Source organism: Emydura macquarii, unplaced genomic scaffold, assembly GCF_026122565.2.
Source record: "Emydura macquarii macquarii isolate MOO-44397 ecotype Brisbane River unplaced genomic scaffold, CSIRO-AGI_Emac_v2 contig_1390, whole genome shotgun sequence".
Taxonomy (NCBI): domain Eukaryota; kingdom Metazoa; phylum Chordata; order Testudines; family Chelidae; genus Emydura; species Emydura macquarii.
The window spans coordinates 7520013-7538274 of record NW_027131527.1 but is presented as its reverse complement, the minus strand read 5'-3'; the positions used below and the strand labels follow the sequence as shown (position 1 = coordinate 7538274).

Sequence of the window (18262 nt, the reverse complement as noted above, 5' to 3'; positions counted from 1 at the left end):
ATTATTGTTTTAAAGCACAACATCTTGAATCAAGGGCTAGATGCAAGGACTGTGTAACCCACTGTGAAACTCCCCCTTTCCAATGATATAAAAATTCCCAATTTCAGCCCAGAGTAATCCCAAGATATCAGCCCCTTAAACTTGCCACTGGTACAGGAGTGAATTTTGACCTACCTGCAACTCAGGCTAGTATAATTACACATGGGGACGGCCCAATTCAAGGGAGAAAGACGTGCTTCTCTAAGAGGTTGTTCTTTGTTGTTGTTTTTCTTAAAGAAGACACCTATTAGAAACTGCTTAGAGATTTGGAAAAGATCCCAAGAGAGATGGATTAGTGAACAAGTTCAGGATAGATAGCATTTATCATGTATGTTTTACTATATCTTATCAACACTGCGTATGGGATAGATGAACGGATAACAGTCTAGACACACAATCAGTGGAAATTCTGCCTGAGTAAGAATTTCAGCACTGGGATTACCATTTCACTTGCATGCATGTGCTAAATGCCCCATTTGTGGCCATTAAAAGTGCATGTTCTCCTGTGAAATGGAAATGGAGATGTATTCTAATAAATTAACACTGTACATGCCATTCCTTGGACAAGAATAGTGCTGAAAGACAGACTGGACAAAAGTGAGACATTGTGAAATTAATTTTTAATTCCTCTTATGTTGGAAAATTTTAATTATTGCATTAAGGATATTACACTTATTTTTAGTTAATGTTACAAGAAATAAAGTATTCTAGCAGCTTTCATTTCACAATACAGTAGTAAAAATAATATTAGCAGGATATCACATTCTCATACAACAGAAAATTGCTGATACTGTTGAAAACATTGCTAGAATAGACATCCTTTGGAAAATTTAGAATGGCCTCCCTTTGCTTTGACGGAAGTGCTTTCAACATTGCTTCTGGACAAGTGGCAAAATGACACAAGTTTGAGTGGAAAACACTCAAACTGGCTTGATGCTTGTTATCCAGAACTTGAACTAACATGATCTATCAACTAATGATGCTTGCAGTCAACCAGTGCCATGCTTTAGGTACTAAATGGCTGTGACATGAACATAAAGTTCTGCCTATAGTGATAGCGATTTTGTTTGATAATTACAAAATATACAAGTGTTATGCAATTTAAAAAGTCCAGATATTTCAGTTAGCAAATAATAGTGCAGTATAAGATAAATAGTATTTTATTAGAATATACTGACAGATGGACAACTGATTGAGTATAGCACAGCCTCCATCTTAATCACTTAAAAAATAATAGAAATCAAGATGGTGCACCCCTGTTAATGCAAGACTAGGCCATACAATGTATTCTATCCAGTGCTTTATCCCGGCTACCTTTTAAATGAGATGAACAATGGCTCTTCCACTGCTTTCTCTTGGGAGACTATTACATAATGCATTCAGCTGTTCCTCTTGCTGCTCCTGATATTCAGCCAAAAATGTCCTTTGCTTAATTCATCCTGTTATTCCTAGTTTATACTCACTTGGATTTTAAACTGTTCCACTTACTCTCTCCAGTAGCCCAGTCCCATTTACTTCTGAAAGGGTTGCACAACCTGGTGCCAAAGGAGTAAGAACATACCAATATAGAGACTGGACATTTGGGCCCTGGATAAATGGTTTAATCCACCAATTCTGTATGGAGCGGACTTTCCAGGGCTATACGTGGCTTATGGCAAGCCCGACTCATAGTAAGTCAGTCTCAGGCTTACTTTGAATCCCAGCTTTTATGTAGAGGAAGTAAAACAGTAGGGGCTTACTTAAGAACTGAAATGTAGAGGAGTAGATGGCAGGAGAAGTTCTGAAGGCATAAAATGTGTGGGTAAGAGGAATAAGGATGCAGTGCCCCCTTCCCCCCCAGCCTGTTGATTTAAATAAAAAAAAAAATCAAAGGTGGCACGGTAGGGATGAATAGACTAACATTTAAAATGCTATTAAAGCACAGGCTTTTGCTGCAGGTTCCAAACTGCAGCATGTATATTCTAAGTATAAACTATAGCTCCAATAATCTCTCTTATCAAGATAATATGGTAATTGGAATGGAAAACCATATATAAAATATATGGAATATAAAAATCCCTTCAAAGGCAAACAGTGGTACTTTGTGTCATTGATACATAGTACAGTTCCATATGAGGCTAAAGCACTATTGAATTCTAAATCAAGTCATCACCATCTTGGACTCTATTTGGAACTTACTGAATAATTCCTAAAAACAAAATGGTAATTGTTAGTACATTTTGCAATTTATGATTATTTCAGATAGTCAGTAATGCAGCTTGGCATAAAATGGAAAAGACATTATATATGTGTCACATTTTGATGTCTGATAATTGGAGAATTTCATGTTGTACTCAGAAAATTGATACAGCTGATCTAACCAGGTTACTTCATTTTGTAATCGATTGAGAATAGCTATTGATTTCACTGAATAAAAACAGAGTCCGTAGATCAAATGCTGAGCTCTGTCCTTATGACTCCAATAAAGGAGACAATTCAGACTGCTAGCAGACTGCATGCAATATAGAGCTGTTTTGAAAAGAAGGCTAATTGTGAATGCATAAGCATTTGCTGTAGGAAAGACAGAGATCTGAATGCAAACCAATTAATACAAGAAGGTGTACTGGTAGGAAATTACTTGAAGGATATATGTAAATACATATATTATACACATTTAAATAAAATCCATGGATTTCATTCTCTTTATGATTTTTTTTAATGGATAAAGTCTAATGTAGAATATATCAACCTATTACAACACAGCACTAAGAGGTGTAGTTAGTAATGGTTTTGATCTACCCACACAATTAAAGCCTCAATGCCAAATTGCAAAAAAGTATTGTAAGTAAAATTACACAGCTCATTTAAAATATTTAACAGCCTCATCATTTGTGACATTTTGGCAGCTGGTTGAGGCTATGTATATCAGATAGACAGTATGATGATGGGGAAGTCCTTAAATACAATATCACAACATATGTGGTTGCATGTCATTTTCATATGTTCACAGGCACCTCATTCCATTGTCTTCTCTGAGAGTGGCTTTCAGTTAACCTAGTAGGTACACTGTGTCATTAATGGGACTGAGGCTTAGCACAGAATCTAGACCTTTATCTACACAGGACAGAACTTACAGGTAAATTTATTTTAGTTTCCTAGCACACTCCCAAAACACAGTTTCCATGCACGCAAATTTCCACACTGTTAACAGCATGGTTTGTTGAACTCTTGTAATTTAGACTGTGACTTTTTCAGGATTTTTACAGGAATGTCTCTCTCTCAGGACCCCTGGTACTGGGAGAAGGACGACCCCAACCCATCCTGTACTTGGAAGTGCAATCTCAGGCCCTCCGAGCTGTCCAGAACGGCAGGTCGGGTTAGTGGAGAGAGTTAGGGCAATAGCAGATGGATGTTTTCTGTTAACCAGGAAGGAGGAATCAGTGGTAAATGCCAGCCAGATATGTGATAAAGATGGGGAGATTCTGATGTCCTAGTGGCATCAAGTTAGTACTACAAGCTTTCTGGTCAGCAAGATGCACTGTAGTATGAACAATAAACATCAAGCTTAGGATTGGTGGTGTCCCCTATGACTCGTGGAGGAGCACCTGTGCCTGGAAGTTTGGCAGCACAAACCAGTCTTGGTCACTCTTGCCAGGCAGAGAGAGTCAGAATATTTGTTTCACCCTTTTCCTTGAAGAGTTTTGCCCTTGACAAAGATGATGGGCTAAATCCTTGTGGTCCCCTCTTATCCCCAACCTGCTTTTATCCTGGGTGGCATTAAGCCTGCATACCTAGTTCTGTGCCACCTGCTTCTAGCTCAGTGGTTCCCAAATTGTGGGGGAGACCTCCCTAGGGGCACGGAGGAACATGTGGGGGGGCAGGGCCTGGGCCAGCTCCTACGGGGGGATGGGGAGGGAACATCCCCCAGTTTGGCTCCAGCTATGCCCCGGCCACAGTTGTGGCCATGGCTCAGCTCCTGGCCCCTACTCTTGGCCTTCACCATGGATCCCAGCCCAGCTGTGACTCCTCTCCTGGCTTGAGAGGGGTGTGGATGCATTCTATTACTCATAAGGGAGGGCACAAGAGGAAAAGTTTGGGTACCACTGTTCTTGCCTTTCTCCTAGGCATGGAAGGCATATCAAGAGTGGGAAGGGGTCATGAACAGGGGAGGGAGGGAGAGTGCTTCAGTGATTCTGAGTTTGTAGGATGGGCCCTAAGGAGCTCTTCTAGACAATGCAAATCAGAGCAGCCTCAGGGGCTAAACTGGCCTCCAGGATATGTAACAAAAGGGGAAATTCACAGTTCTGTTAGATAATATTTATGCACAGAAGCATGTCATCATTTTTTATCTTTAACTTCACTGCAGATGATCCTTGTATTCACAGGAATTTCAAAACTTACCAATACTAAGCAGCCGTGAATTTCACAAGTGATAGTCTGTCTTTTCCCATGGGACCATACGTGCCAGTCCCCTGAGTTTCACGTCTGCTTTTTTGAAGCCCATTGTCCTTGTTCTGGATGTCTCACTTCTTCATAGAATCATAGACGATTAGGGATGGAAGAGACCTCAGGAGGTCATCTAATCCAACCCCCTGCTCAAAGCAGGACCAATCATCCCAGCCAAGGCTTTGTCAAGCCAGACCTTAAAAACCTCTAAGGATGGAGATTTCACCACCTCCTTAGGTAACCCATTCCAGTTCTTCACCGCCCTCCTAGTGAAAAACTTTTTCCTAATATCCAACCTAGATCTCCCCCACTGCAACCTAAGACCATTGCTCCCTGTTCTGTCATCTGCCACCACTGAGAACATCCTAGCTCCATTCGCCCTGGAACCCCCTTTTAGGTAGTTGAAGGCCGCTATCAAATCCCCCCTCGCTCTTCTCTTCTGCAGACTAAACAAGCCTAGTTCCCTCAGCCTCTCCTCGTACGTCATGTGCTTCAGTCCAACTCATTTTTGTTGCCTTCTGCTGGACTCTCTCCAATTTGCCCACATCCTTTCTGTAGTGAGGGGCCCAAAACTGGATACAGTACTCCAAATGTGGCCTCACCAGTGCCGAATAGAGGGAAATAATCACTTCCCTCGTTCTTCTGGCAATGCTCCTACTCATGCAGCCCAATATACTGTTAGCATTCTTGGCAACAAGGACACACTCTTGACTCATCTCCAGCTTCCTCTTCACTGTAACCCCCAAGTCCTTTTCTGTAGAACTGCTGCCTAGCCTGTCGGTCCCCAGTCTGTAGCTGTGCATGGGATTTTTTTCATCCTAAGTGGAGGACTCTGCACTTGTCCTTGTTGAACCTCATCAGATTTCTTTTGGCCCAATCCTCCAATTTGTCTAGGTCACTCTGTATCCTGTCCCTCCTCTCCAGGGTATCTACCACTCCCCCCAGCTTAGTGTTATCCGCAAACTTGCTGAGGGTGCAATCCACCCCATCCTCCAAATCATTAATGAATGAGTTGAACAAAACCGGCACAAGGAGCGACACCTGGGGCACTCCGCTTGATACCGGCTGCCAACTAGACATCAAGCCATTGATCACCGCCTGATGAGGCCGATCTAGCCAGCTTTCTATCCACCTTATAGTCCATTCATCTAACCCATACTTCTGTAACTTACTGGCAAGAATACTGTGGGAGACTGTATCAAAAGTTTTGCTAAAGTCAAGGTATATCACTCACCACTTTCCCCACATCCACAGAGCCAGTCATCTCATCATAGAAGGCAATCAGTTTGATCAGGCATGACTTCCTTTCCTTAGAATCACAAAATTTATCATTTCATGATCACTTTCACCCGAGTTCTCTTCCACCTTCAGATTAGCAACCAATTCCTCTCTTTTAGTCAGAATCAAGTCTAAAATGGCTGACCCTCTAGTTACTTCCTCCTCCTCCTCAAACAAAAAGTTTTCCCCACCACTTTCCAGGAACTTGTTGGACATTTTGTGTTTTGCCGTGTTACTTTTCCAACAGATGTCTGGGTAGTTAAAGTCCCCCCCATTATGATCTGGTCTTGTATGTTGGATATTTCTGTTGTTTGTTCTAGAAATGCCTCATCTGCCACTTCCTCCTGACTTCATGGTCTATAGTAGACTCCTACCTTTTTTTTTTTTTTTTTTTTTAATTTTCACCCAGAGATTTTCAACTGGTCTGTCTCTTACCTCCTCTAGATCTCAGAACAAGTGTAGACATTCTTAATATAAAATACAATACCTCCTCCCTTTTTTTCTTTGCCTATTGTTCCTAAACAAACTATACCCCACTTATGCCAATATTCTGGTTATGAGATTTGTCCCACTAAATCTCTGTGATGCAAGTTAAGTAATTGTCTTGTGTACTAATACTAAGATTTCCTGGTCATTCCCCTTAACTCCTTTGATTTATGAATGGACATCTAAGATGTTGAGCAGATTCCCCCATTGTTTTCCTGAGGGGGAGCAGGGATTTGAACAGGGATCTGCCATCTTTCAGGTGAGTTCTCAAACACTAAATTATGAGGTGGGTCTCCCTTCATCTCTCCTATTGAAGTTTTCACTTTAATATTCAATTATTGAATTAATTGAGCCAGTGAAAAAGTTAGAATGACTCCTGTAGCCGAGTGATTAGGGCATTCACCTGAGAGATGGCAGAGCCCTGCTCAAAACCCGCCTCTCCTTCTGGAGGAGGGGAAGATTTGAACTAGGGGTCTCACATCCTGGATGAGTACCCTATCCAGTAGGCTAAAGGCTATAAGGGAGTGCTTCATCTTGGCTCCTACACATAACTTAGGTGTCTGAATGCCTGTCTTCTCCAAGTTTGTGGATCACAAACAGAGCTAGGAACCCATCTCCATAAGAAGGTTGGGGCTTAGAAACCTCCTTTCTGGATCACCTCTTCTATTGGCTAGCTTAGGTGGTTCCCTATGGATTGTGCTGGCTTTGTGGATTGCACTCTAAGTCCTATCTCTTCCCCATGTATAGATTAGCTCCTTCGCTCCTATGCCCAGACTTTGTGGATTGCAGTATTGTTCCTATGATTTTTTTCTAAGCACCTAAAAGTTAGGGGCTGCAACACTCAGCATTGCAACACCAAAGTCCCTTCATGGATCTGGACCTTGAGGAAAAAACACTACATTTTCTCTCCCCCTGCCGCTCCCCCCCAGTTCCTGGAATAGTGTGACGGTGATGATTTCAGATTTTATTTCAAAGAACAAGTAAATGTCTAGCCTTTGTTTGCAGAGAAAAGGTTGAAAATGTGAATCTTATAAACAAACAAAAAAAAACCACAAAAGGCAAAAATTTACTTTAAATCTCATAATTTTTAAACCATTGTTATGATTTTGGGGATAAGACTCACGATTTACCATTTGGCATTGACAATATTGCCAACTCCATTATTTTTGTTTATGCTTGTAAGTCAGTATCTATGATTTAGACTTTTTTAATTCAGAAGGATCTTTCTTTACCATTTGTGTCAAGTACATAGTTACAGGTTGTGTACATTTGAAGGTTTATTCTGAGAAAAGTAGTGTGTGAATTAAAACACAGTAGCAATTCCTGAATAACTCCATGTGTAGACAATCTTTCTGTAAAGCAACATTATTAATATTTGTAACATTTCATTCTAGTCTAGCACTACAGCCTTCTGTGATATGAAAATGCAGACTATAAAGCTGCTTGGCATAACTGTGCTCTATCCAAAAGTACTACAGCCTGACCTGGTTAATGTGAGTTTGGCTTCTGGGCATTTGAAAAATGTAAAGCCAAATGCCAGTATTGTTAACCTATTAACATGCAGCATCTTTATAAAAGGAGTTTAGAACCTGTTCTCTGAAACGGATTGTCATTATTAGATGGCACTGATTTCAATTTGTCTCCAATTTGTTACAATAGATTGTCTCCTTCCCTCCAGTAAAATTTGCATCAGCAGAGGAAGTTTCATTAGCTACAACAGTTGTGCATATGCCTGTTACTAGGGTAAAATATCAGTTGCACACACACTTGCAGAGGGCAAATGATCAGCTATTAGTTGTGAGGGTGTCATTTTAGCATGGTGCCTTTTTAGTTTTGTAACAGAGAATCATTTCCGATTAAGAGGGTCATCCTGAACTAATTGCATTCTCATTTATAGGTGTACTTGGTTCTGCTTCTGGGCTGGGGATGGACTTGATGACCTCAAGGGTGTCCCTTCCAGCCCTCCATTTCTATTTATTTATTTGGATACAAAGTTCCAAAATTAAACTAACCAATTTATTATAGACACAAGGTGGGTGAAGTAGTATCCTTCGTTAGCCCAACTGTTGTCTGGTGAAGGAGACAAGCTTTTAAGCTCCAGGGAGCTCTGTGTAGCTCAAAAGCATTTGTTTTTCACCAACAGAAGTTGGTGTAATAGATGAGATAATGTTTATCTGGTCTCTCTAATAGGCTGAGATCAGCACTGTGCCCATTTTAATAATCCTTTTAATGCAGGGGTGAAAGGTAAATAAAAATGGGAGAGATCTGGTCAAAATTTTACACCTGCTGGTGGTAAACTCCAATAGAAAGAAAGGGTGAATGAGCGCTGTTGTTAAGTGAGGTGGTGATGACTGTGCTCAGTCCAAAGAGCACCTCAGGGGCCCGGACTTGTACTCTTCTTCTGTTACGTGTTCGTGCGTGCCTAATCCCCGACTCTTCTGGGAGCAAAGGACACAGCGCCCCTCAACGGGCTACTAAGGACCCGGGCGATAAAACTATATACAAGCTGCCACCTCCTCGCGTTTAAAAAGGAGAGGAGCGGGCTGTGCTCACGTGAGCAGCCTGCAGCATGAGCGGGGCTAGCAGGCTCCCTGCGGTGGGTGAACAGGCTCTGCAGAGGGCGCCTGCTCTAGGGTTGCAAGGCGGGGCGGCTGTGCAACGCCCAACGCTCAGCAGCGCTCGCAGTAAGCATGCGAAGAGCCTGCCTGGGCTGCGGGAGTTCTTTGCACGCTCCCTTGCAGGGCGGGGTGCCGGCTCTTGCACCTTACTCTGCGGTTGCATGCCCCTTGCCCCCGCCTCGTGGGAGGAGGGGCTGCTGTGCACTGGGGTCGTGGTGGGAGGCTGCAGCGGCCGGCCCGGCGCTAGTCTCTGGAGCGCCTCCCCCGCCCTTACACACCCAGACAGACACCCGGCCCTGTTTTCATGAATGAAATCCCATGCTCCGCTATAAATAGCACGGAGGGCGGCCGACGTCACGCACGAGCAGAGCGGCTCCCGCCGCCGAGCGAGGGGCTTGGCTCCTGCCTCACCCTCCGTCCCCGCTGGGGTGGGCAGGGCGGGAGGAGCGGGTCGGGATCCGGGAAGCGGGCGCGGCGAGCTTCGGAGAGCAGCCGCCGCCGCGGGGACAAGGGGCGCCAGAGCGCCATGCTGCCTTCCTGCTGCAACGCTGGGCTGCTGGCCCCTCGCCCTGCGCGCCCCGCCTGAGGAGCAGCTGGGGCAGCCGCCGCTGGTGGCGCCCGCTCAGCCTGAGGGCGGCGAGGCAGCGGCCCCGGCTCCCGGGTAGGTGCCGTCTCACCCCGCGCGCGCGCGCGCGCGCTAGTCCTAAACTTCTCGGCGCGCGGAGCTGAGCGCCTCCCCCTCCCCCTCCTCCCGGGTGTGCGAGCCGCTGGCGGCGGGGCGGACGCAGCCCGGGCTGCAGGGAGAGAAGCCCGGGCTCGCTTCGCCTGACCTCAGGGGCACGGCCGAGGGCAGCTCGGAGCGGAGACGCTGCCCAGACTAGAGCTGGGGGAGGCTGCGGTCCTGCCGTTGAGTAGCAAGGACTGGGCGCGGCGCAGCTCGCTTTCCCCTCCCCTGAAGGCGCCAAGCGCGGGCAGCCCCTACTTGCACGCCCTTGGCCCAGGCGCTCTCGCTGACCAGGCACTAGCAGCAGTCGAGGGGGGCTGAAGGGTGCTTTTGTCCTACTGTGTCTATGGAGTCTGTTGTGGGTTGCTGTGACAACAGCTGGAGGCTGCCGTGAGGGGCTTGCAAAGCACGGATTATCTGGTGGCAGGGGCGGGGGGCTACCACTATAAACTGATTGTTGGGTTGACGTTATTGCAGTTTGTCTACATGGCCGCAAACATCCAGAGGAAAGAAATGTCCGTGATTGAACTGGTGCAAGGTAGTCCAGCTGAGAGTTCGGACTTGGCTTTTGCTGGTCAAAACACCAGCTGTGCCTTTGGAGCTGCCTTACACATCTACTTCTGAAACAAAAATATCCTTCAAGTTCTACTTATGGTCACAGAGAGAACTACAAAGTGATGCCAAATATTCTCAGTGGTTCTGTTCAACCTCCACTTGTGGGCAGTTCCTGGACATTCAGCTGAATCTAAGCCAACCCTTCAGCCTGAGCTGGAAATTACTTTGTTCAGGGTGTTCTCAGTCAGAACTCTTTCTAGGCAAAGGTTTTGCGAGAGTATCCTGTCAAATAGCTTGAGGACTGGAAAACAAGCATGGACTATTATCAGTATAAAGATTAGTAAAACAGAACATACTAGTAGGAGTTATGGTTGGGGGGCTAGGAAGGTATTAGACAGGGTAGGAGAATTGGTTAGTTTCTGCTTTATATTTTTCTGCACTTCCTGTATGCCTGATTCTTCAGTCATTGTATATGCAAATTGCCAGTAACCTCCTCAGGAGAAATTTCATCTGGCGAAGTGGATTTCTGCCCACAAAAGCTGATGCCCAAATACATTTGTTAGTCTTTAAGGTGCCATAGAACACTCATTATTTTTCTGAAAACAGACTAACACGGCTACTCCTCTGGAATTCATCAGAAGTTACACTCATGGCAGGGATGCAGAAATGGGCCTATTAACTGTTTTAAATAGGGCTGTCAAACAATTAAAAAAAACCTCTGCAATTAATCACAAGATTAAAAATAATAGTTGCGATTAATTGCAGTTTTAATCGCACTGTTAAACAATTGAATACCAATTTAAATTCAGCATGGAAGCATGTCCTCTGGAATGATGATTGAAGCATGAAGTGGCATATGAATGTTTACCATATATAGCACATAGATACTTTGCAATGTTGGCTACAACAGTGCCATGCAAATGCCTGTTGTCACCTTCAGATGACATAAATAAGAAGTGGACAGCATTATCTTCGGTAAACGTAAACAAACTTGTGTGTCTTAGCGATTGGCTGAACAAGAAGTAGGACTGAGTGGACTTGTAGGCTCGTATGTTTTACATTGTGTTTTTGAGTGCAGTTATGTAAAAAAAAAAATTATACTTTTGTAAGTTGCATTTTCATGATAAAGAGATTGCACAGTAGGACTTGTATGCAGTGAATTGAAAATTACTATTTTTTTACAACAGTAATATAAAGTGAGCACTTTATATTCTGTTGTAAGTGAAATCAATATATTTGAAAATGTAGAAAAAAATCCAAAAATATTTATAATACATTTAAATTGGTAGTCTATTGTTTAACAGTGTGATTAAAACTGCAATTAATTACAATTTTTTTAATTTAGTTAATTTGTTTGCATTAATTGCTTGTGTTAACTGTGTGACAGCCCTAATTTTAAAAAATGCTTAATTTGTGAACTGTGTGAAATCATATAGTAGAGTTCCTGCGTGGTCTTAAAGACTTCTGAACAAAATCAACCTGGGTCCTTTTACCAGCCCTGGTCAAGTTCCTCCTGCTGCTCCAGGGTATTGTGTTTGGATCCCACTGTAGGCCAGAAGGAGAGGGAAAGTGAGAGAGAATGGAAATGATTTTATAGTTCAGTGCACATACTAAGGAGAGGGGGACCAGGGAGACCCTGGCTGCAGTCCCCGTGCTCAAGTCACTCTTTCTTTACACAGAAGAGTGCAACAGTTTCAACTGGAGAGATTGAGGGAGCACCACATCAGAAAATCCCATAGCTCAGTGGTTAGAGCTGTTCATTAGGATTTGAACAGGGGTCTCCCACCTCTTTCTTCACATCAGACAGAGAGGAATTGAAACTGGGTTTCCCACATCCAAGGTGAGTGCTCTAACCACTTGAGATAAAAGGTTATCAGGTGGGTGGCGGTGCCACCTCCTCTTCCAGCCATTTTGTGTGGAGCGAGGCAGATGCCTAACTCATTCCCTCAAAAGGCAGCTTAGGCATCTCGCTCTTTCTCTCCCTATTCATTGTATAGGGAGCCTAGATACCTAACTCAGGCTTTGTGGATCACAGGTTTCTTGAGATTTTTCTAGGAGCCTAAAAGATGCTATGACACTCAATGTTTCAATGCCTATGTATCTTCATGAATCCCACCCCACCTCTGGGTCTGTTACCCCTTCATGGAAGTAAGAGTTGGTCCTTATCCCAGGAATTTAAGCACATCCTTTCCCAGAGCTCCAGCCTTGTGGCACTCTAGTTAACAGGTTATCATTCCAGGGACACATGATAGTTGAAGCACATAACTCGTGATAGAAACCTTTGCCCCAAAAAAAAAAAAAAAAAGCACAACTACAGATTTTGCAAAGGTATCTGCCACAACTGCACTTTACTTAGCACAAGTAAACTTGTATGTAATTTTATCCCCCGGGTCCTTGTGTGTGTGTCCCTCTCCCCAGTAGTGGTTGAGAGACCCTTACTTTTCTAACCTCTGGTCCACTTTGTCATAGGATCCCCCTGATCACCTCATCAGGTGGTCAAGGTCCTCCAGAAGTGATCTGTTGCTTAGGTACCAGCCCACCTGGGCAGACTGGTTCTTCTGGGTGGTAGCCAACTCTTTTTCCCAGGGCACTTGTGTGAACAGAGGACCATCAAAGTTCAACAACTGTCCTTTGTTAGCTGTGTGTCACTACTGCTTAGAATTTCAGTCAAACATGGAGGTAAAAAGACAAGAGAAGGCAGACAAGCTCCTCATTCAAAATTGAGTTTGTAGTTTGTTAAAAAAATTATATATATATATGTATTCATGATCTTAAACTGGAATTCATAAATTGTACATAGATTCCCTAAATTGTAAGAGGGCCCTACAGAGATATAACAATGTACTAATATAAAAAGAAATAGATACCACCTTCAGGAGAAATTAGCCCTACCATAGTGAGCTTTGTAAAACTCCTGCCATGTTAATACACCAAGGTTTACTAATATTATAGTATATAACTTAAAGAGAAATGTTGGCCATTTGGTCCATAAATCCTGATAACTTTATAATTCCAAATAATAATTTGTTTGCTGAGAAAATATGTAAGATGCTAAAGGAAGCAAGAGGGCAGAGAAACCCTGAAAATAGCAGAAGCAGAGGAGCAACTAACTGTGTGTTATTTGAACTTTCCCCTTGCTCCTATCTCCACCCAACCTGCCCAAAGCCTGTGCAAGGACCACAGTGCAAAGGATGCCTGGGGCTCTACAGTCATTCATTCCTGAGCATGACTAATTAGTGGGGAAGAGGAGAGGATGAGCAGCCACTGCAACTTTTTGCATGTGCATAAGAACAAACTGAAAGCTCACATCAAGAAATCATGGAAATTAGTGCTAGTCAGATCAGTATAAATAAGCCCACTGTTTTCTTGGTTCTCCATAAAAGGAATCAGAATGTGCAGTCCTGCCTAAGGCGGCATGGTGTGTGAGCAGGAAGGGGACAAAGCATGTAGGACATGGCGAGACCTGGGTCCTTGGTTTCTGGATGAAGATTCACAGGGTTGGAGCTTGGGCTCTCCCTGGTTCCCAGTTAGTGCTGTCCCTCCCTTTTCATGAGGATAGCAGGATTGATTCCTCCAGGTGATAAGAAACAGCCTTGGGTTTGGTTTGATTTAGTCTGGTTTTTTTAATGGTGGAGGGGGTGAGGGTTGCAATAAATCTTTCTCATTTTGTTTTGGTTTCTTTGGCAAAAAGGAAGAAGTGTGGCACTAGACATTACAAACAAAATTCTCCACTGACTTACATTGCTGGATTTGCACAGGGTAAAAGCGCACAACATAGTCCTGAACCTGGTAGCAACATTGACCTGAAGTCAGCCATCACTAATCCTTCAAAATGCTAAATTTTTCACTGATTATGTAGGTCTATTGAGGTTATTCCTGCCATCATTTAGGTGCATTGCTCATTATTTATGTTTCTCTTATACACTCAAAAATAGGAGTGAATAAAATAGCAATTAAAAATTTTCCAAAACATTACTGATAAAAGGAAAAATATGAGAAATGTCTCTTAGAATTCAACAAACAAGGGCTCTTGTCTGCCTTTCGAAAGGAAAACAAGTGCCTAAGCAGAATTTTTCAATGTCTCTAAGTGCAGTAAAGGCAGTAGAGTCTTTACAATAGTCTTCTCTTTGTAGCCCTGTTTGCAAATTTGGTCAATATTTTCCCCATTATCGATGCTTATTGGTGGGGAGTAAGTATATATTTTGTCTTTCTTGTCTCATTCTGAATAAGATCCCCATTAACTTCCTTACCAAGTACAACAAGATACCGTGTCAATGAGTGCCTTTGGGAACGTGTAAAAATAATCATTACCTCACCAGAATACCAATAGTTTAGCATTGTGTGAGGACTGAAGTCCTGATTCTCCTCTTACACAGGAATAAATATAGAGTAATTCCATTGAAATCAATAGAGTCACACTGATGAGTAGAGGCCAGGCCACTAGCATGACTAACAGAGTTCTGTTTTAATATATCACTCTAGTACTCGTAGCCTAATCCTAGTTGTTGCAATTATAATGGGTTCAGTTCCAGCTTTGCTCCCAGCAAGGGACAGCTAATGGTTCTGCAGCGGGGTGTACCTACAGATGGGCCTGGGTGGGCCATGGCTCACCCACTTTGAAAGCAGGCCCACCCAAGCTCCGCTTAAGCTACCTTGCAACTGAGAATCAGCCAGTGGCTTCTGGAACTTCCTGCTTCCAGTGGAAGTTCGGGAAGCCACCAGCCAAGTTCGGGAAGCCATCGATGGCTTCCTGTGGCTTCATGTGACCAGAAGCTGGAAGTTTGGGAAGCGCTTGTTTTTTTTGGCCAGCCCACCCATGTCAGCCACAGGCCCTGCCAAAATATCACTTCTGGCTATGTCCCTGCTCTGTGGTCCCAAGAGCAGACCAGGAACCTGTGACTCAGCCCTTGCTCTGGGCTGGGGAAGAGCAATCTCTGTTAGTCTTGTACCTGGTAGAATACTTCCCTCTCCCCACAGGCTCAGTGGCACTGGCTGATATATTTGGGAGAGGGTGGCACCGAGGCTCTGATTCTGTCCAATCACCCGCACACAAGAAGGAGTAGTGGCCCCAGAGGGTACTCTGTGCTGTGACCCACCATAAAGGTAGCCCATGAAGGGGAGTAAGGAGGTGTAGCGTGAGTTACAGTCTTTCCCAATGGCAGTAGAACATATATTATTACCTTTTATACAAGCCATTTCCATTCTCTTTGTTTCTCACACGTGATGTTCTGAAACAGTTAAAGCAAATGAATACTCTTCATTTCCTGTACAGTTTGGTTATTAGGTTGAGACAATTGCAGCATAATGAAAGTTATCAATATGTATCATAGCTCAAAGTAGTGCTTTAATTGGTCAGAATAATCCACTCTTGGGTTTCTGGCCCCAGCGTCTTACAGAAGCTGTCTGAAATGCACAGGATGTCTTGAATGCTGGATTTTGGCATTTGGATCTTGAATTTAGCTGAAAGATGCCTGTCTATGTATATTTTAAAAATATAGGCAACGACAGCTTATTGCGGGCGGCTCTTCTGAGGAGGCGCAAGAGAATAAATTACTTTTGCTAAGATTGGCAGTAATTTATGATCAATATTTGGGCTTCGGGTCAATCTGTTTCGTACTGTAACATGGGAAGAATGTCATGTTTTGCTAAGACCACTGACTTTTAGCCAGACCACACCCCTTCTGGGGGTATCCTCCAACATAATGGCCAAAAGATGCTGTGCCCTCAGTTGTCATTGGTATAAGTAAGGGTTCAACATATGGACGAAGTGTATAACGCTCAATGCAGAAAGCACCCAGATCTAGAGTCCCAGTAGATCAACAATCTTAGAGACTGTTGACAACCAACATGCTGCTGTTCATGTTTTTGAAAGCCTAAAGGGATTGTGGTGCATATGGACTCTATTGATAATTTGACTAAGAAGTTGCCTAAATCATTAAGAACTGAACATGAAGAAACCTTTTCTTCTTTAGGTGTTTGCACCTGCTCTTAAGGTGTTCACGGCATGTTAAGTCTTTGCCCCTTCTTTTAAATGGGGAGGAGGAGAGAAGAAGAGGGAAAGGGCATATGAAAGCTTCTCTCTTTCAGCAACTGAAGTGGCCTTGAAGGGTGGTTTCTAATAATAATCAAACTCCTGTTTGCCAAAGAATGATGTGAATGAAGGTGGCCCAAGCAGAGTCCAGGGACTGCACCATTTTGGTACTCTCCTCCCTAGCATTCTCCTCCACACTTAGCGAATATTGGTGGTGATCTGTGGTCCTTATTCCCCTAAAATCCACTTAACTAGGGAGACCAGTCCTGAGCCTTCACTGCAAAACAACTGAAAAAGGAACCCAGTTTCTGCTGTTGGAGAAGTACGTGAACAGCTCCCACTGATATAAATGAGAGATGTATGTTAGCATTTGAAAACTGAATTTTGCTCAAAATCTGCTGAGGATCTTCAGAAACTCCACACATACTGCTGTCCTCTGTTGTATTAACAGGAGTCAATTAGATGGACTTGATAGTGGATAAACTATTCCATTATTAATAGTTTCTTCCCAATGCCCTAACTTAACATCTTCAATACAGGGGGGTCTGATCCTTTAGTGTAAATTGGCATAAGTTAGTGGAGCTATGCCAATTTACACCAGCTTAGGATCCGCCCCAATATTTCTGTTTGTCCCACATCCTGTTTCCCTTATCTTGTCTAATGCTCATTACACTGATCCATTGTTGTCTGTCTCTGGTATGGACTGATTCATTGATGCTAACCATATAAATTTGCTACTACTTCCCCCTTTGTCCTCTGCCATTTGATAATTTTCCTGGTCTGAGTTAGACCTTATGAAAAGATTTTGTGACAGTCTTTCATCAGCTGCTGCAATCTGTCAGGTACTTGTTACCCTGCTGTAGTTTCTTTCACCAATTTATTTGGCATGGTTCTGACTTCATTAACTAAACTCTATCAGACTGCAATTGGTCTCTCACATATGCCTATAAATCCATTTAGCTTCTAAAACAACGAAGGGCTTGTTTTATATTTCAAGTGAAAACAATTCTTTTGCTCCCTTGGCTCTATTGCATATCTGCTTTGGCTTGTGACAGCCTTCTGGTATCCCACAGGTTGCAATCTTATGCAATGAGTTCAGTTCCTGTAGAATGTGGCACTTTGCTTTTGCATTACTTCTGAATCTCCATCTTCTGTGTTTGCATCTTGGATATGTGTGTACTACACTCTGATGCACTTCTTAATCACCCTTTGTGGTACCTGGTTATGTATCGCTTCTGTAAAGGAGTCATGGTAAGGAAAGTACACCCTTAAAATAGATTGTACAACCTTGCTGGGGGAGAAACCACAAATGCAGCTGCTTCACATATTTCCTGGAGTCTGTTACTTACTGAGTGCTCTTCAAGGTCTCCTCAGTAAGGTTTTGTTTGTTTGTTTTTCTATGCTGGGATTTTCAAAGGAGTCTGAGGGGTGACACACCCAGTTCCCATTGAATTGCATGGATTTGGGTGCTGCTCTCCATTAGATTCCTTTGAAAATCCCAGCATTAGTTTTAGTAATGGAGGATCTGTTTGTTGGAGGGTCTCCCTGTCCCCCTTGTCCAAAATTGTCAGGGTTGGACCTATTGACAGATCAACATTGAGCGAGAGGAAGGCGGGGTTTTCTTTGATGAGCATCTGAGGCTCTCCAATCCTTAATTGCAACCTTCAGCTCGAGGGCTTGATCCAGCAATCTTCCCGCCGGATCAGGACCTTAGTACATTTCTGTTTTTTGTGTCAGTCTTTCACCCAGTGACAGGAGAGAATAATTTTAAAAAGAAGAAATTCCTATTGTAAAATCACGACTGTAGGTAGGTGGGTTCATGGGTAGGACCTGGAAGTGCTTAATTTTTATTTTTTTGATAGACTATATTTTAAACTAACATTTCTTTAACAGGCTTTTGGATAAAAGTGTTTTAGAAATGCAAAGTTGTATTATTATTAAGGCCATTTGGCTGAAGGAATCTGTATGTTGTAACAACAGCTCTGTTTTCTATGATAATAAAGGATACTCACCCAGAAATGAGAAAAAGTAAGGAAGACTATCAGCAAATGGAGATAACAGAAGAGAAAGAAAAATGTAGGCATAAGCAATAGCAGCCCATGAGCT

At 43.2% G+C, this 18262-nt stretch overlaps 1 protein-coding gene across 7 annotated transcripts in view; it reads left to right on the top strand.

Moving 5' to 3' along the window:
- Positions 1-18262, top strand: part of RHOBTB1 (Rho related BTB domain containing 1) — a 71986-nt gene that overhangs the window by 13711 nt on the left and 40013 nt on the right. The gene's annotated exons all lie outside the window — the stretch shown is intronic.